A 20,977-nucleotide genomic window follows, 5' to 3' on the forward strand; every position below is an offset into this window, starting at 1 on the left:
TCGCCAACAGTGGTACGACGACGTTACAGACAAAACAAATACTGCGCGACAAACATGTTCAGACATGATGTATCCGTTGTGAGCTCAATCATTGTTTACGCTTTATTAGACACTTAATTATCATCGATTTAAATCTGGCGGTGTTTCGTGATTAAAGAAAGTTAGACCAACGAGCAAATAGAAGCTTTCACATCAGAATATCTCCCTGGTCGCTGGCTCTTTGCATAACCACCTGCACAGTCGGTTGCGTGTGGCCGGGTGACCCGATCCGCGGCAGCACACACACACACACACACATGTGGAGGCGAAGCGAGCCCCTCCCCAAGGCCTCCATATAAACGCCGCTCGCTGCCACAACCCGCCACTGCCGCTGCAGCAGCCTTAACGGAACCAAGGGGTTAGCGCCGACACGCTCCTGTGTAGCTTCCGCCGGCTTCAACACCGCCAACGAGGTCACGCCGCTCTTTGTTACTGGCGGAAAAGGAGGTAAAGACTGTTTCGTTCAATGCGCTCCTTCCAAGAAAATTCTTTGTCCACAAGTAAACCACAATATCGATTTAAGAATAATTCTACAATAATCAAATATAGTTCGTCGCTTTCTTAGAGTTTATTTATCTGCCCGTAAGAATCCGCAGCTTCATCGCTAGATGGTGACATTTACAGTAGATTAGGCCATAACAAACGCTTGCAGTACTGGTGTTATAAAAACTTTTCATGAAGGAAGTTCACCACAGTTCGTAAATGTTTGAAAAACGTCATAGTTGAAGCGCCAAAAGCAGCTGATTAAGTAGCTTTTTATTCCCAACAGGTTTCGACCTTCAGATCTTCATCAGGTACCCAAACTCCATTTATAACGTGTTACATGTGCAGTATTAAAAACTGTGGCGTTAAATAACATAAAATCGTTCCCAAGTCACTACTGTCGATAGTTAAGTGGAACGCAATTAAGTGTCATCTACTTACAACAGCCTTGTATCAACTTTTCATGTGGAATCCAGTGTAAAATGTAGACGAAGAACCGACCGTTGTGGCCGAGCGGTTCTAGACGCTTCAGTCTGGAACCGCGCGACCGCTACGGTCGCAGGTTCGAATCCTGCCGATGTGTGTGATGTCCTTAGGCTGGTTAGGTTTAAGTAGTTCTAAGTTCTAGGGGACTGATGACCTCAGATGTGAAGTCCGATAGTGCTCAGAGCCATTTTTTTATAGACGAAGATTAACAGTATTGGTATGTTTTACTATTGACTCTGTAATGTATTTTACTATTGATAGCAATGACGTAGAATGTATTTTACGTTATTTGACGCCACTGTTTTAATACTGGCATGTAAGATTTTATAAATCACTTTCAGATACGTGATAATGATTGGAAGATCGAAACAAGTTGTGAATAAAGAATTACTTATCAGCTGCTCTTGGAGATTGAGATTATATGTTTTCATGTCAAACATGCATTTATACGTTATGTGATCTTAAAACAAGCACAAAAAACATCTTCCAGTCGGTTATTATTACCTACATTACTCAGGAAAAAAGGACAAAAAATTTGACAACAAAGTTCTCACTGCATTCAGAATTATTTGATATGGAAACCAGCTTGAATGAATAGCATCATGAAAACAAAGTGTTTTATTCAAAAGTTTATAATGAACAGAAAGGTCATGATATTATTGGTATTACCGTCAATTTGACTACAAATTGGTTTGTACCCATTTATGGTGCTCCTAGGTAACAAGTAACTCTCACACAAAGCATATTAAGAGGGAGGGGTTGTAGGAGGGTCTCGTGAGGCCAAACTGAGTGCACGAACCCATGTCCGGAAGTGTCATCTAACAGCGCTACAGTGTGTCGAAAGTGCCAAAGAGCCATCTAACGCTGCCAGACCACCTCTTCGGCAGTACACGCGTCGGTTCTTTGACAGTGCCAAGACGGAACGACTCACAGTGGGTGTGACAACATTCAGAACCTTAGACGGCATCGAACGTGTACCATCGTTGATTATCGTTTCGATACATGGATTCCTGTTCTCAGATTGTTCCTCATGATACCCAGCATAAGCTTTCGAAACTTCTTGGTGTCGCTTTGTAACACGTCTACACCAACAATCGCCTTTCAGAAGGAATAATGAATATTTTGGGAGGTCTCCAATATGTATTGATAACAGGGCTGCAGCTGGTTACAGAGGTAAGTTTTCATTTCGCGTGTTGGTACTCCAGTTACTATGGATTTGATTATCGATTATCATTTTTATTTTGAAGTTCAAGTTATGGAGATTATTAAAGTCTTTCTGGGTGTAGTACCGCTTTATTGTATAAAATATAATATACTTTAAAATATATAAATTACAAAACCTACGTTTCGACGGTATTGCAACGGCCTTCCTCGGCGCAATAAATTTAATCATCTTGACACTGACCGCAGAAGCCTACGTAGTTAAGTTCAAGCTTGAGCCCACATAATTGAATTTTTCGATTGTGAATGTGATTTGCCACGGCTACTTCTTTCTCTTGCCCTCGTGCAGCATAGTTAGTGCTCCGTCCTTTAGCGTTCGACATCGTCGAGACGTTAAATTACAACTTTTCTCTCATCTTGCATTTATCTTCTGCCCACTTTGTCATTAACACTGAATTTAACTGGTTTTGTTTCTTTGTGGCTCGTTACATTTGTCGTCTGTCAATAACTGACTTGCTCTGCTTGCGTTTAACTCGTTTACAGTCATAAAAACACAGTGCTTAGGATGTTGAGGATCATAATATTCTGTATTACGGTGATAAACGTGCACTTAAGTTCATCAAATTAATCATTAAGTAAATGACAGCCTGTAGGTCCCAAAACCAACGTAATTTAACGACAGAGATAAGGATGGACTGAATAATGACGTTAGTATTAGTAAGTTTCTATCTTACAAAATAGACGACCCTGTCATTCTGTGTCCGTCTCCGTAGCTGAGTGTGCACCATGTCTGATTAGTATCGGAGGATCAGGGATCGATTGTCGGTATTGCCACGGATTATATGTTTGTTGGAGGAACGAAAAGAGGTGCACTCAGCCTCGCGATGCTAACTTAGGAGCTACTCGCGTGAGAAGTAGCGGCTCCATACTGTGGAAAACTCGCAAGAGCCGGAAGAGCGGTGCGGTTACTCTATGCCCCCCCCCCCCCCCACACACACACACCAGCCCATCGATACTGCGTCCAAATAACACTATGGACAGAATGACACGTGTAATTCACTCCCTCCTTCCTACTTGCAGCTATTGTCCACAATAGTCTTTTGTAAAGATCTGAGGGGAGCGAAGATTACAATAAACTTTCTAGTTTACTTATCTTTTCATGTAGAGTTGGCTCCAGTTCTTCTTGTCTAGGGGTCTGATTCTTGAAGCTGAAATTATCACATTTTAGGTTTTCACAGTTGAATTGATCTAAATAAATTTAAAGATTGTTGTTGCAGAATTTTTGTTGTTACGTTAATATATTTTGTCACATTCTAGTATATCATACAGTCTTTTGATTTTTCACATTAACAAAGCCGAAATTACGTTGTTCGCACAAAATACAAAAATACCTCCAATCACATCAGAGGCATGCTTGCTACCGTCTCACTCAGCGGAAATAACAATATTCCAAAGGGTTCACAATTTTTCTTGATAAATGAGTTTATATTTGTTTTGATTATTATTTCATAAATGAATCAGGAAATAAACATAATAAACAGTTCTAGATTGTGTAATTAACAATAGAAATTTTAAATGTGCCAAATAATTCGTAATTTCAAATGTTTCTTAAAAAATAATTTTAACCGTACATTCAGGACTAGTACTTATTGATCATATCATCCAAAATAAAGTAATTCCTTTTCATAAATTTTAGCTTTAAATATAACATAGGCCTACAATGTATAAAACTGTATGAAAGTTTTCAGAAAATCAGTTGAGACAATACTGACCTGTCCAAAATTCGAAAAATAATACTGGTATCGACAACTACTGTTGAGGAAAAGTAATGCTAGCGGAGGACGTCCCGTTACACACGGGTGACGTCCGGTCACTGCTGACTGTTGCGTCAGGGCAAGTTCGCAGAGCTGTACAATGAAATATTTTTCGGCATTGGTCACATGACAGATGTAAATGTCTTAAAGCAAGTCATTTTTCTACGTAGGCACATCTACCACAGATATGAAGTCCTTGAGAAAAAGATTAAAAAAGTGCTAAATTTGTTGTCATGCATCCTATTTGATTTTAAGACTTTCACTACGTCATGTGTTTTCCACTTCAACAGTTACACTAACGAATTTTAATTTGTTTTTTAATCTGGCACAGTGACAAAATCCTCAGCAGGATTGCACTTTCTCCATTTTACAAATGGACTTCACATCTGGGATAGACTTGCGCGTAGCTACTATGACTGTGTGGAACTCTCATTGCACATGTTGTTTTATCCACACACTGATGCATGGAACACAACATGCTGTACGCAAAAACGATTTTTATCTTTATGTAGATAGGTGATACCCAAGGGGAAAAATTAGTTAACTGTTAAATAATAAAATGAAGTATTTATTTGAAACTAAAAGAATAACCTACACAAAAAAACTTGCTTTAAGAAATGCAAAATAAAACGTTAAGGAAATCTGACTGGTAACGATCTCATTGTATTTTTGACACTGAATATACGTTTAATAATGCCTTTTAGAGCGTAATCAGTCATTCGGCAATTTAAATGTTTTAGATTTCAAACAATTTTCATTTTTCACTTATCGTTTTGAGGAAAATAACAGCCAGTAAACTACCAATCCAGCGTCCTTTATTGTCTCTAGATTTATACTGTACCATTCTTGTTCCTTTCTCTTCTCTCATCAAGGTTATGAATCTCTTATTTCTGTGTTTCTCATCACCATGTCTTCAACTTGCGATAGTGTGGTCCTAGAATGTTTCCAGTCGATCACTTGGTTCTATTTCTGTTTGTTTCCCTTGGCCAGGACGTGGAAGAGAAACGTGCGTCAGTCCATATACATTTCAACGATGGTTGCTGAAACCATACGCTGTGTCCATGATGCATACCACAAAACTTTCATCATTATTACAGGTAAGCGGTGTACCATTGCATTCTTCTTTCATTTGTTGTAAATTAGTCTTTTCTCTGTTTATTCCATATCCAGCAATCTGTATTACAAGATGCTTGATATTAAATCTAGGTTCGCTTTCTTTAGTTCACAATATTCCTTCCATAGACCGTACAGAATTCTTTAAAGATCAAAATCTCACACATCAGTGTACATCATCTAGTAAAACCATGGAGCCCGTCAGAATAAAAAAATGTAATCATGATACTGGAGGTAGTGAAGTTTATTTATAACATCAGGTTAAACGAAGTGTGGAAACACTGGATCACATCTCACTTGACATCATTAATATCACTGTGTCGCTCGTAGAAAGGGCTCGTAGAAAGGGTTTCAACCTCTTTAAGAACACTTTTAATCTGAATACTGGTGAATGTTGTTGATTATCTTCTTTGTAAAAAAAAAAAAAAAAATAGTAGGCTCTGATCGTGTCATTAATGTTTTTGTGTCTGCATTATAACTCATAAACTGTGTCACAAAGAAACAGTCACACAAAGAACAGACGTCCCAATAAGAACCTTAAAGTATTTATTCACTCGCAGAGAGCTTCTAAGGCGTCAGAGCATTGACAAAAAAGATGTATTGAACCTGTTTGCGCACTGTATGTATTGTGTACCACGTCTCTTCCGTCCTACTGCATAGTTCGCTGGTATTTAGCAATTTACGAAGGGTTTCCCGAGTGCATATACCTAATGCCTGTGACAGATAAAGACAGGCCCACCGGATTTGAACATGAGGGGAGAAGTGGTGTGATAGCTGCTTAGGAATCTTTTCGCGCGACGTGTGGTCAGATGTTATCTTGCTGCAACACAATAACGAAGTTCTGCTGACTAGGCTTCCCCACCCCGAGAATATCGCAGTTACTGTTACTGAAAATATCCACAGTATTTTGTGACTGAAGTCACACACAGATTCCATTGACAGGCCGCGCCATTAAGCTGTTGTCCTTGAAGTGCGATACCATGAATGTTTAGTGTATACAGATCCTTATGTTTTAGACGGCAAAGGGGCATCCGTGGGACGATGAGAGCTTGACAAATTTTCTTTTATAAACGGAAATGCCCTGCAGCACTCACCAGTATTCATTTTATTTATATGGTGCTGCAGAAATTATCTTTAACAGGCTCACTACCATAATAAACACATGTTACACACTGTATGATGCAATGACAAGAGGCATGTCAAAAGATCACTGAAAAGTGAGCCTCTCATGGATGCCGGTGTTCTGTATGAATCTGTATGGGATATCTCCAAGAAACTGTTCAAATCGTTTGTACACACAATGTCTCATTCCAACCTAAATACTATTAGCAAGCCCCTAATAGACAAAATAATGCCATGATCTGTGCAACGGGTCTCTCTCGAAAGAGAGAGACTGTGGAATTCAGATTCGTGAAACACGCCAGTCGTTCGGTTCATGTAGTGTCCCCAAGTCTCCAGCGCACCAACACCAAGGAATGGTTTCTGCTGTCGTCCATGAAGATTAGGTACGGATCGACTCCACTACGAAAAATGTGAACACATTTTGGTAGAAAACAGTTATCAGTGAGTGAGCGTATGCCGAATATTTGCATCATGATGCTACCCAGACTGTAAATCCAGATTTACCACTCTTTTCGCGTTTCAGTTTGTTTCGGGTACATACTGACCATATCATGTGGTATTCACAGTCGCTCATTACATCGAACTGAGAGTCACTTAACAGAATAACCCTGATCTGCTGCCGTTGGCCTCCGCGACGATATTACGGTATGATTAGGAGACGTGTGCAATTGCGTGGAATTCATAGCACGGGATTCCCGGGATAGTATCCTAGTCGTGAAATGATTGTGGGAGAAACGTGACTAATTGCAGCAGTACCAAGCCCTACAGCAATTTTTGCAGTAATAGCAGACCGGAAATTTTGCCATTTCTGCTAAGTATCCATCTTATTAGCCGACTTATCTCCATCCATGACTTATGCAATGCCCAGATACAGCTGTTCCTCTGGTAATAGTAGCTTTCTTCTCTGCTGAGAATTTTTTTTTTCCATTTCCATTTCATTAGTAGCGGTGCGAGCTATTTCACCCTCTCAAGCAAAGCGACTGTAATTTACAATTCCAGTTGCTTAGTCAGCACCTAGCAGCCGTCCTCCAGCCGGATTGTTAATTGTAACCAATGCAACAGACTTCAGATACATGATCAGTAGAATGTATCGGCTGCAAGTGATTGCCGATAGGACCGTCTGCCAGGCTTTTTTTTTCTTCTTCTTTTTTCAGATAAATACCTACAGCGAAGCGACGAATTTATACTTTGGTGTACTCTACGAGTATCACTCAGCTACATACACACGGATTCAGTAGGCGGCCCGATGACAAAATTAGACTGTGCTGTCTCCTCCAGCTGCATATGAACATTCCTCAGGGATTCCATCATAGCTTGAAAACAAAGGAACCAAAATATAGAGTACAAGAGAAAATATCCCTGTTACCGTCTTCATTGTGACTTGCAAAATAATATTCAGTATTGTGTTCTACGCTTTGAGCCAACGGGCCATGGTAACTATCTTTGTGTTACATCAACTCTGGTAATGATATCTTTGGTGTCCTTTACAACCACAAATAAAAATTATTCCAAGCGACTTACGTAATCTAGAATTTTATGCCCCTACGTATCCCGTTATTCCTTCGTAAGTTATGACGTCTCTTGACGGATTACCCATTAACTCCTTCTTACAACTTTCACCAACTTGACGTCAGTGGGATTCCTGACGCTTAGCAAAGTCTCCACAGCCTCTATGGAGGCTTACGAGGTCTTGTTATACTTGTCTCGTGAAATACTATTCTAGTGTCAGCCATACGTTTGTACTGAACCAATAGTGAATTATTTTTAATCCGTATTATTCACTTGTGGAACATATTATAGGGTTTCGGACGTTTGCTTCATGATGTGCATTGTCTAGCGAAGCATTACAGTCAACAGGTAGAAAGTAAGGCAATGAGAGAATTTCATGCAGTTAGGTAACGTCAAAAATATGTGATCTAGAGATGTGAACCCGATCAAAATCACATGAAAAAGAATAACAGGGCATGAAGTGATACTGAAAATAATCGACGATGGAGCGTAACCACTCTCAGGTACAAAAATTTGAGTGAAATCAGAAGTTTGTTATCTCGACCTTGAAACAAAGGAGATCTCTGTCTGACAGCAGCATACACTGATCAGCGCTAGAACATTATGACCACCTACCTAACAGCCGGTATGTCCACCTTTGGCACGGATAACAGCAGCGGAGCGTCCTGGCATGGGAGCAGTGAGGCCTTGGTAGGTCGCTGGAGGAGGGTGGCACCACATCTACACACGCAAGTCACCTAATTCCCGTAAATTCCTGGGAGGGGAGCGATGATCTCTGAGGACACGTTCAATTACATCCCAGATGTGTTCGATCGAGTTCAGATCTGGCGAGTTGGGGGGACAGCACATCAATTGCAGCTCGCCACTATGTTCCTCGAACCACTCCAGCATACTTCTGGCCTTGGATCATGGGGCATTATCTTGCTGAAAAACTCCACTGTCGTCGGGAAACGTGACCGTCATGAAGGGGTGTACATGAGCTGCAAGCAGTGTACTATACTCCTTGGCCGTTATAGTGCCTTGGTACGAGCTTCACTGGACCCACGGATGCCCACGTTAATGTACCCACGTGAATGCATAATGGAGCGCTGCCAGCTTATCTCCGTCCTGCAGTACAGATGTCATGGAGCTGTTCCCTTGCAAGAACTCGTGAGACCATGCAACGCACTGCCACTGCGTCGGCGTCCAGTGACGATGATCACTTGCCAATTTCTGTTGTGGTTGCCGATGTCGTAGTGTTAACTTTGGCACATGCATGCGTCGTCGACTGCGGAGGTCCATCGTTAGGAGTGTGCACTGTATGTGCACTGTATGTCCAGACCCTCTTGTACTCTGCCCATCTTTAAAGTCCGGTGTTAGTTTCGCCACGGTGCGCCGCTTGTCCTGTTTTACAAGTCTGCCCAGCCTACGACTTCCGACAACTGTAATGAGGGGTGACCGCCCAACCCCACGACATCTGAATGTGGTTTGACCTTGGTTCCGCCACGTGTTGAAGACACTCACCACAGCACTCCCTGAACACCCAATAAGTCGTGCAGTTTCCGAACTGCTCGTACCGAGCCTCCGGGCCACCACAATCTGCCCTTGGTCCAACTCAGATCGCTCACTGATACTACAAGCAGGTGACGCTGCCAACGCCTGGACGGGTTTATATCGATAGTAGGTCGGTGGTTATAATGTTCTGGCTGATTAGTGTACATGGTGCTGTACTTCGGAATATCAGTTAATCTTTTTATGTGGCGGGAAGTCCTCCTCATAACGGAGATCATTCATGTGAACAAGACGACTTTCCGATTCGAGCAGAAAGGAGAAGGATGTTCGTGTCATTGCCACATCAAAATTTTGTTCGATTTACTAACACGCATTAAACCTTCAGCAGCTTTGTGTCATTATGGTGCTTAGTGTATCTGAAAAGAAGACTTAGATGGTGCCCGTTAGAGCAGATGTATTTCATGATAAGGGTAAACTGCACAGTGGTCTGGATTCTGCGTTCAACACTAGACCTGGATGAGCCAATTCCATGGCTGGAGAACAAAAATCGGTGGATCTCATTCAGCGACAGTAATTTTATTCATCTGTAGATCACTTTTCAGAGAATAATTGACAAGTTCTGGTACTACAATTTAATAACAGCAATAATAATGTGCACAGAATAAAATTTTCATTCTGCAGCAGAGTGTGCACTGATACGAAACTTCAAAAATGTGTACCGGACCTAGATTCGAAATCGGGACCTTTGTCTTTCGCGGGATGGGGCTCTACCAAGTGAGCTACCCTAGTACGACACACGACCCGTTGTCGCTCCTTTACCTCCGCAAATACCTCATCTCCTCCTTCCAAACTTCACAGAAGTTTCCCTGTGAAATTTTCAGTCTAACACTACTGGAAGAAAATATGTTACGGAGAGGTCTAGTTTGATAAGAATGCGACAGGTAGTCGGCCGTGGCCTTGTACTATGAATTATTCTGGCATTTGCAGGAAGTAATTTATGGAAACCACTTGAAACCAATATCAAGGTGACCAGATGGAGACTGGAAGCTCCACTCTCCCGAATACAAGGGCAGTCGTTTTAAACAAATACTACATCATTTGATTTATCCCTAATGTACAATAATGTTTTGCGAATAAGTTATTTATTAATATAAAAGGCTTAGTGGTACACTGTTCATTCATTTCTCACCCCCTGTCGCTACACATATTACACATATGTTGTTTCATTACATCCGCTACACACACAATCTATTGATGTCAAGGTCACGGCGAAAATTTCTGTTTCCGTTTTGTATATCACAACTTCCCATTTGCTGGCTCGAAAAAACTGAGCCAGCATCTGTCTGTAACCATCTCAGAAAGAAGACAAGGTGTTAGCACACTACTGGCCATTAAAAGTGCTACACCAAGAAGAAATACAGATGATAAACGGATATTCATTCGACAAATATATTATACTAGAACTGGCATGTGATTACATTTTCACGCAATTTGGGTGCATAGTTCCTGATAAATCAGTATCCAGAACAACCACCTCTGGCCTTAATAACGGCCTTGATACGCGTGGGCATTGAGTCAAACAGAGCTTGGATGGCATGTACAGGTACAGCTGCCCATGCAGGTTCAACAGGATATCACAGCTCATCAAGAGTAGTGACTGGCGTGTTGTGATGAGCCAGTTGCTCGGCCACCATTGACCAGACGTTTTCAATTGATGAGAGATCTGGAGAATGTGCTGGCCAGGGCAGCAGTCGAACATTTTCTGTATTCAGAAAGGCCCGTACAGGACCCGCAACATGCGGTCCTGCATTATCATTTTGAAATGTAGGGTTTCGCAGGGATCGAATGAAGGGTAGAGCCACGGGTCGTAACACATCTGAAACGTAACGTCCACTGTTCTAAGTGCCGTCAATGCCAACATGAAGTGACCGAGACGAGTAACCAATGGCACCTCATACCATCACGCCGGGTGATACGCCAGTATGTTGATGACGAATACACGCTTCCAATGTGCGTTCACCGTCATGATACTGTAAACAGAACCTGGATTCATCCGAAAAAATTACACCATCTCAGGCGCTCCTGTCTGTGATGCAGCGTCAAGGGTAACCGCAGCCGTGGTCTCCAAGCTGATATCCCATGATGCTGCAAACGTCGTCGAACTGTTCGTGCAGATGGTTGTTGTCTTGCAAACGTCCCCATCTGTTGACTCAGGGATCGAGACGTGGCTGCACGATCCGTTACAGCCATGCGGATAAGATGCCTGTCATCTCGACTGCTAGTAATACGAGGCCGTTGGGATCCAGCACGACGTTCCGTGTTACCTTCCTGAACCTACCGATTCCATATTCTGCTAACAGTCATTGGATCTCGACCAACAGCAATGTCACGATACGATAAACCGCAATCGCGATAGGCTACAATCCGACCTTTATCAAACTCGGAAACGTGATGGTACGCATTTCTCCTCCTTACTCGAGGCATCACGACAACGTTTCACCAGGCAACGCCGGTCATCTGCTGTTTGTGTATGGGAAATCGTTTGGAAACTTTCCTCATGTCAGCACGTTGTAGGTGTCGCCACCGGCGCCAACGTTGTTTGAATGCTCTGAAAAGCTAATCATTTTCATATCACAGCATCTTCTTCCTGTCGGTTAAATTTTGCGTCTGTAGCATGTCATCTTCGTGGTGTAGCAATTTTAATGGCCAGTAGTGTATTATGCAGCGCATACTTTGAGAGCAAATTTCTCCAGAAAAGAAAAAAGAAAGGAAAAAATAGTGTAAATTTGGTATGTGAAATTATGTTACATCATCGTTATTATTATTTACATGTATTACATTTTTCACGAAACCACTAGCGTGTGTTATCTAAGTATACCCACAATGTATTGACTGTATTGCTTAAGAGGTGCTCTGTAACTGCCTTTTTAAATAAGTTTGATTTAGTTACTAATCTCTTTAATATCCTTGGGAAATTTATTTTGTAGTTTTATTCCTTAGTACAAAACGCTGGTTTGAGTATACTTAGTAAAACATCAGTTTTCTAAACCAATATTCGATTTATTTGCTGATTTACTTTATCTCAAATTCATCTGTGTTATCGAATTTTTATCTATTTACTAAGTAATTGGCCTGTTATATTGCTGACGGCCTCGTTAATATTTCACCCAAGACTTGGATACAGAATGTAAGATTATTGCAGGTGGTATGCATTCTGATCCTAGGCGAGTTAATTACATCTAATGTGCCGAGTTTGTTACAAATTTTAGTCTGCGGTTAACGGCAAACAATCTCCATAAAATAGTCCTGGTTTTCTACTGTAGCCACCCTTCCCCAACGATGATAACAAATTGCAAAGAAGGTGAATCTTGCACACACCTTGCTTCTGTCTGAAATAGAGGCATCAGTGGTGCTTCATTTTTCCATGCTACAGTGTATCGAGACTGTTCTTTCACGTGTGGACTGACGTCAGTCTATTGCTTTTTTCCAGCGGTTGCTGTTAAGCTGTTCATCAAGGGAATTACTCTCTTGCTCGTGGCACGTGCGCTGTTGGCACATGTGACAAGAACTGATAATAAGTCTTCTGAAGTTCCAAACAAGGTCTCCAGCCATCATTTTGGCCGCCTCTGGAGATTATGGCATCATAGAGCCTTGTTTTATGGAGGTCCCACTACAAAACTGTCAGTATGTGGGAACCATAGGGACTGGTGACAAATAAGCCGATTTTGTGTTATTTGAACAGGTACGACACATAATAGTTCCGAGACTTGGGATGTCAGTACTCATGAGATTCATATCTACCCGAAGAAACTGAATGCAAGCGTCGCGCAGCCACATCCACAACTACCTTCATCATCCTCCTAAGGTACTTTCTTCTTATAATTATTTATTGATTTCAGGCAAAGCCCATTTCACCACATACAATTATGTCACACAATGAAATACAGAGGACATTTTTCTGACAGTGTTACAAAGCATTAAACACAATGTATTGCATAACCAATTTGTATAGAGATAAGCGAACAACTGTGCTAGGTAATGTGCCTAAAAATATATTAGTCATTTCACCAATACAATGAAATTTACAATATTTTAATAAAAATATACACACAGAGATGTACATAAGGCAACTTAAGAAAAGCTCCTCAACTTTTAAAATTCCGTTTCACAAATGCGGGTGAAATGGCAATCGCATTTGGCAATGGTCCTATTCATGTATCTAAGAGCTCCTCTCAGAGAAAAATAATGCTTCAGTTTTAAAATATTATGCAATGTAATTGTTCTTGGATTATTGTATTTATTACATTCCAATGGTATACGTACACTGTCTTCTTCAATGAGTCAGTGATGGAAACTAGGAGAAGGTATTAATCTCAGCAAATTTCTTGTCTTACTAGTACTAACGTGACCTGCTCTTAGTCTGTTAACAGTAACAAGCTCTTTTACTGTGAGCGCCGATTTGAGAAACTAAGGGTGACGTAGGATCTGTTACTGAATCACCCTTCGATGTCACGACAATGTCTACTAATACAGTCCATTCTGGTTTTTCTTGGTTGACGAGTGTGCTATGTGAGTGGAAACTCCGTTGCGACCTTTTCGCCAGTTATCATATTTGTTGCCGCTAATATAAACGTGTTCTGGCATCTGATTTAAATGAATCACTTGACTCAGCTCCTGCGCTCTATCGAGACTTCTCAGTATACCGTATACCATGGGATTTACAGATTTTCCTTCAGCTGCCCTTGTAAGAGACTGCACTGCACCCTCGGACTCGGTACATGTTACGCCTTCGTCGACGTGTAAATCGACAATGTAAAGTATAACCTGATGAATGGCAAACAATTCCACGGTTAATATCGATGCTTCTGCGGGTAACAAGAAGGATAGTTCCCAACCCGTGTCGTCATCGAAAACTGTGTTTCCTGCGGAGACTTAAGTTTTGAGACCATCGGTGCACATTTTGTAGCAGTCACGCCAGTTGTGGTCCATTCTTGATTGTGTAGAGACTCTCAGTTCACTCGAGGCTACGGATCCTCTAGCTATTTGCCTATCACATACAGTGCAGTGAATGTTTGAAGAGACGTCGTTTTAATGAAAACACATGTCACCTGCGGAAATAATGGTAACGCTGAACAGCCGGATGCTCCACAGATATGCTTTAATTTCTGTCTTCTTTTCAAAGCCTGTCTCCCAGTAAGTTAAAAATCTTAGTGTATATGTACAATACTCGATTTCTCGTGTTTAATTTCGCTTTATGATTACTCAAACTCATATGTAATATAATACCTGATGCGGCTTTGTGGCTGATTTACTATTGAAAATCTGTTATTACTTTCAGTAGTTTCAGGTAACTAGAGGAAATGGATGACTGCACCAGAGAGACGCGACCTGTGTCATCTTGTACTTTGACATTGATCTTTGTCAAAGTTCCTCTCCTTGCAATGAGTCGTACGATGTAAAAGACCATTTCACGGATGGCACATTTTACTGGTGAGTAGAATGGTCGAGTCTCTTACGTTCAGTCATGAAATTGTCAAATCTCCTCAAAAGTATCCAGACATCTCTATGTAATTCGGAATTGACCAACTAATGTCACAAGAGGCGGAACGACAGTATAAATGGAGGCAGGGAGTTCGTGTTGTCAGTAGGGAAGCCATAAAAACAGAATGGGTCAGTCTGCGGAGATCTGTGACTTCGAATGTAGATTAGTAACTGGATGTCACCTGAGTAACAAAACCATCAGGCACATTTCAACCCTTCTAAAACTCCCAAAGTCGATGGTTGGTGATGTGATAGTGAAGTGGAAACACGAAGGAACAGCAACAGATAAATTAAGACCATGCAGATCTCATGCACTGACGTCGAGCATTGCCGAGTGTGGCTGTAAAAAAAAAAAATGATATCAGCGATAGAAATTATCGCGAGTTCTAGTGTGCTACCAGCAGTCCAGATGATACTTGACATGGTGCAAAGAGAGACGCCACTGCACAGTGGAAAGCTGGAAACGCTGTACCCTGTGGCAAATCAAAAGAAGGATTTAGGTTTGGCGAATGCGAGTACTTTACCTGCCATCATGTGTACTGCCAACAATGAAGTACGGAAGAGATGATTTTAGGGTTGGGTGTGTTATTCGTGGTTAGGCTGTGGTATCCTTAGTGTACTTAATAAAACGCTAATTGCGTAAGGATGTGAGCAAATTTCACAACATTGTGTAGTGCGTACTGTAGAGGAACAGTTCGAGGACCATGACTGCATCAGCATGACAATGCACCCTCTCGTAAGGCATCAATTGTGGGACAAGGGTTTTTGGGCAATAATATTCCTAAAATGGACTGACTTGCCCAGAGTTCCAACGTGAATCCAACAGAACACCTTTGGGATAAGTCAGAAAGTAGACTTCTTTTCTAACATCATCGTCCAACATCACTACCTTCTCTCCTGAAAAAAAAAAAAAGAGCTGCCATTCCTCCACAGACATTCACACGCCTCACTGGAAGTTTCCCCAGCACAGCTGAAGCCGCCATAAAGATGAACGACTGACATACCCCATATCAATGTCCACTAAATAATTGTTCAGATACTTTTGATCAAACATTGTAATAATTTATCATTGAGTTTTTTCAAAAAACAGTTCAAATGGCTCTGAGCACTATGAGACTTAACATCTCTGGTCATCAGTCCCCTAGAACTTAGAACTACTTAAACCTAACTAACCTAAGGACATCACACACATCCACGCCCGTGGCAGGATTCGAACCTGCGACCGTAGCAGTCGCGCGGTTCCGGACTGAGCGCCTAGAACCGCTAGACCACAGCGGCCGGCAGAGTTTTTCAAGTCCACAGAATAAATGTTTACATTAGCAAGACGTTTCTGAAGGTATTTGGTTTGGAGTGTAGCCTTGTGCGGAAGTGAATCAATAGTGGACGTAACGAAAGTGAGAACGGACAATAAACAGTTCAGACGAGAAAAGCATAGAGCTTTTTGAAATGTGCCATACAAGAATGCGGAAGGTTAGATGGGTAGACGTTATAGTAAATGAAGAGTCTTACGATTGAAGACCACCCTGACAGTGCGTTTCCCAAATGTTGTGTATTGATTTAAACAGACTGTTTCCGTTACGATGGCAAAAACTTTCAACAGTGGTAGAGAGGTGCAATGCTGAGCCGGAAGTTTTAAGCCAAAATGAGAAAATTTCTAATTTTGCCACCGAACTTCAGAGGTTCATAAAAATTCTAGTAGGCGCGTTTTGTAAGAATTTTATTTATCAGTGCAACTTGGTCAAGGTGCAACATTCACAACAGTTGCTCAGAGTAATCTTGTACACCTTCGAACAAGCTCGATGTTGAACTGTACCGTAGTGAAAATTTGTTTCCAGGATATTCTCTTTGGTTTCGATACCTATTTTGCGCACAAGAATTTTCAGAGCAGCTCACAAGAACAGATCGCGTCGAGTCTGCTGGCCACTTTCTTTTTCACCTTTTCAGTGAAAGTATAACGAACGTGTTCACGAGTAAAATGTATAGTGTGTGTTTGATTTCCATCATGCTAGAATCACGTACGTAGCCAAAGGTCAAGTTTCTGGTTACTTGTCTCAAACTGTTACAAATTTCCAGGCATGTTGGGGAACGAAAAAAAAAATGGTAGGGTCTTCACAGTAACTCCTTGCACCAGCCATAGGACGTTTAACAGCCATCGTGCTTACTTCATACACTGAAGAGACAAAGAAACTGGTACACTCGCCTGATATCGTGTAGGGCCCCCGCGAGCACTTAGAAGTGCCGCAACACGACTGGCATGGACACGGCTAATGTCTAGTGGTGGAGGGAATTGACAACAAGAACCCTGCAGGGCTCTCCATAAATCCGCAAGAGTAATAGGGGGGGGGGGTGATACCTCTTCTGGACAGCACGTTGCAAGGCATCCCAGATGTGGTCAATAATGCTCATTTCTGGGGAGTCCAACGGCCGGCGGAAGTGTTTAAACTCAGAAGAGTGTTCCTGGAGCCACTCTGCAGCAGTTCTGGACGTTTGGGGTGTCGCATCGTATTGATGGAATTGCCCGAGTCCGTAGGAATGCACAATGGACATGAATGGATGCAGGTGATCAGACAGGATGCTTACGTACGTGTCAGCTGTCAGAGTCGTATCTAGACGTATCAGGGGTTCCATATCATTCCAACTGCACACGCCCCACACCATTACACAGCCTCCACCAGCTTGAACATTCCCCTACTGACATGCAGGGTCCATGGATTCATGAGGCTGTCTCCATACTCGTACACGTCCATCCGCTGGATACAATTTAAAACGGGACTCGTCCGACCAGGCAACATGTTTCCAGTCATCAACAGTCCGATGTCGGTGTTGACGGGCCAGGCGAAGCGTAAAGCTTTGTGTCGTGCAGTCATCAAGGGTACACGAGTGAGACGTATCGACGATGCTTCGTTGAATGGTTCGCACACTGACACTTGTTGGCCCAGCGTTGAAATCTGCAGCGATTTGCGGAAGGGTTGCACTTCCGTCACATTGAACATTTCTCTTCAGTCATAGGTGGTCCTGTACTTGCAGGATCTTTTCCGTCGCAGCAGTGTCGGAGATTTGATGTTTTACCGAATTTCTGATATTCATGGTACACTCGTGAAATGGTCGTACGGGAAATTCCCCACTTCATCGCTACCTCGGAGATGCTGTGTCTCATCGCTCGTGCGCCGATTACAATACCACGTTCAAACTCACTTAAATCTTGATAACCTGCCTTTGTAGCAGTAGTAACCGATCTCACAACTGCGCCAGACACTTGTCTTATGTAGGCATTGCCGACACCAGCGCCATATTCTATTTACTTATCTGCCGACCAGAGTGGCCGAGCGGTTCTTGGCGCTTCAGTCTGGAACCGCGCTGCTACTCCGGTCGCAGATTCGAATCCTGCCTCGGGCATGGATGTGTGTGATGTCCTTAGGTTAGTTAGGCTTAAGTAGTTCCAAGTTCTAGGGGACTAATGACCTCAGATGTGGAGTCCCATAGTGCTCAGAGCCATTTGAACCATTTTTTTTACTTATCTCTGTATTTGAACACTCATGCCTATACCAGTTTCTTTGGCGCTTCTGTGTATTTGCACTGCCAAGAAATTCTGCTTAAATAACAATTCCCAGAGCTGCTGCAGCGCCAGTTGTTGATGTAAAATATCTGTGCTTCATATTGAAAAATATCCTATGTCTTTCAGTCCACTTTTGCGAAAACCATATGACTCCAACGGCAACGTGCATTTAACAAACAAACAAAAATAGAAGATTTATCATATTTCTGTTTCTTTAGAATCGCATGGTCCACATTAGAATTTTAATTTGCTATTAAGACAATGTCGAGGTATATTTATAAATCTTTTAATGATGTTCGGTTACAGGTGATCCTCTGCCGACGGTGAACAAAAGCCCCAAAGTAGATGGTCTTGCTGCTTTGTTATTTCAGTTATCTGCTTATCTGAGCAGAAGGGCTGCAACACGACGTGGCATGCATTCGACTAACGCCTAGTGCTGGAGAGCATTGACATCGTGAATCCTGCAGGGCTGTCCATAAATCCGTAAGAGTACGAGGGAGTGGATACCTCTTCTGGACAGCACATTGAAAGAAAAGATCAGTTTATAGATTTCTTCGGTAAATAGATTATTTTTTGGGCTTTGAAATACATTGATAGTCATGTAATTCATCACTACTTTCTTAATTTTTGCTGACCTTCATGTATTTACTTGCAGGTTGATGCTCCCCGTTCGTAATCTCAAGATCTTTCAGATGTTCGGCTCCAGTTGACACTGAAAATACCTGTAAAGAATAGAAAGAAAAATATTGCTTCCACAGTCGATTTCTAAGCGCTGGGGAACAACGCTAGAGCATCTGATTCTCCATCTTCTTCTCTTTCTTCTTCTCCTTCTTCTTTTCCTTTAGTGTTTCCCATTTCTCCATGGGGGCGACATTCTTATATGGGTTGAAGCAATATTAGTGATAGAGGCCCCATGCCCTTCCCGACGCGACCTGAAGCATCTGATAACGGTGAAAAATTACAGGTATATACGTCATTGGCTTATATAAGCAATACTGCCAACGATTCAAGAGAACACTTCACTGACGTTGTCTAATTTTGTCATTGTACTGAGACTCGAAATGCAATGAATGGTAAGAGGGTAAGAATCATGACAGAATACCCAGCAACACAGTCTACTGCTCACTCTCCATAAAATAATGGAACGAAGTAAGAGACTAAAAGCACTTTTAAGTCAGAGGCACACAATCTGCTGATTAGGAACAAGTATTTCCGACGTTCCCATTCAGTGACAAAATCTTATTTGTCACTAAAAATAGTAGTAGCTAACTACAGTAGTAAAACCCACATCTTACCTTTCAGAAGATACGCCTGCTATAGCAGATGCCACATACTACTTACCTGTTTCATTGAATAGTCATTATCTATATTTGCAATCAATTAATTATATATATTAAGACTTGCTTCTTCTTTCACTGGAGCACTTAGCACCAGTTACAGCATACGTTTTATTGACAGGAAGTGCAGAACACGAGAATACCAATGACACCCGAGAATCATCTGCAAATCGATGTTCTTCTCACCGCATTCTGTACAAAGACTTTGTGCAGTTAAGTGCAAAATTGTAGGAGCTAATGTCTGCTGGGCCACAGCTCTGAGTGTCAATGATTTTGCCTGCAACTGAATCGCTTTTATGTGCGCCATGTTGCTCTTCGGGTAGATATGGATCTCATGCGTGTTGTCATTACAAATCTCGAAACTATTATGTATCGTACCTGTTCAGTTAACATAAAATCGGTGACCGTAAAAGTTAACAGGCAGCACGCAGCCTTACCGGCGTATGTGAAGCGCCTCGGATGGGGCGTAATTTTGTGATGGGAGGGTTTTTATCTAGAAGACAGTCAGACGTCCTCTGAGAGACTTACATAAGGCAGCAGTCGTTTTACTATCGACGCTGAGGTCACTAGATACCGAGAACAAGCTCCATTGGACAAAGAGGGGACAGAAAATGGATGGTAGTATTTTTAAGGAATCAATATGACACCCGTTTATAGTAATTATGAGGAAAATATTGACTCGCAAAATGAGGATTACTATACGGGAATCAGTGTTCAGAGAATAGATTTCTAATAACATATAGTTACGAGAAAATTTCCTCCAAGGAGGAAATATCTCTAACTTTCTTGCTTTAGCAACGCTGAGAAAAAGTCAGCGAATTGCTCCATTTAGCATTTATAATTACAATACTCTAAGTGCTATTATATATCTAACATTTACCTTTAGTGTCAACGACTTCTGTTCGTATATATGTTCGAAAAATAAATTAGCATATCAGTATTGTGTGTAAATCGCATCCAGTTTCTCATTTATTTCACAATTGTCATTGCACATATGATTTTTTTTGTTTTTTTGTATCCAGTGAACGTCAGAGATTGCGTGAATACTTGGTAAACATTTAACCAAACAGACACTCGTATACTAGCTGTGTGCGCAGAGCTAAGTACCCTCTGCCATGTACCTCACAGTGGTTCGCAGAGTATGTGTATAGTAGATAGATACATATGAGTTTACTTTGACACATCTTTTTAGACTCCAAATAGCAAAAACTTTGTTTTGTTTATTTCATAATTACACATCGGTGTATCATCTTGCCTAAATTGATTGTAGGTGAGAGATCAGTTTTGCATATAGGGTTATAAGGCAGTAATATAGAAAAGCACAC

At 41.6% G+C, this 20,977-nt stretch overlaps 1 long non-coding RNA gene across 5 annotated transcripts; it reads left to right on the plus strand.

The window, feature by feature from the left end:
* Positions 1 to 368: 368 nt before the first annotated feature.
* Positions 369 to 20,578, plus strand: LOC126191468 (uncharacterized). Of its 5 annotated transcripts, none has more exons than XR_007538351.1 (6): positions 369 to 486; positions 4,974 to 5,080; positions 12,709 to 13,083; positions 14,557 to 14,708; positions 18,622 to 18,872; positions 18,971 to 20,578. It is a non-coding gene; the product is annotated as an uncharacterized LOC126191468 (long non-coding RNA). The 5 variants fall into 5 exon arrangements; XR_007538354.1 differs by having other exon boundaries at positions 14,560 to 14,708; XR_007538353.1 differs by lacking the exon at positions 12,709 to 13,083.
* Positions 20,579 to 20,977: the final 399 nt, after the last annotated feature.

Source organism: Schistocerca cancellata, chromosome 6, assembly GCF_023864275.1.
Source record: "Schistocerca cancellata isolate TAMUIC-IGC-003103 chromosome 6, iqSchCanc2.1, whole genome shotgun sequence".
Taxonomy (NCBI): Eukaryota; Metazoa; Arthropoda; class Insecta; order Orthoptera; family Acrididae; genus Schistocerca; species Schistocerca cancellata.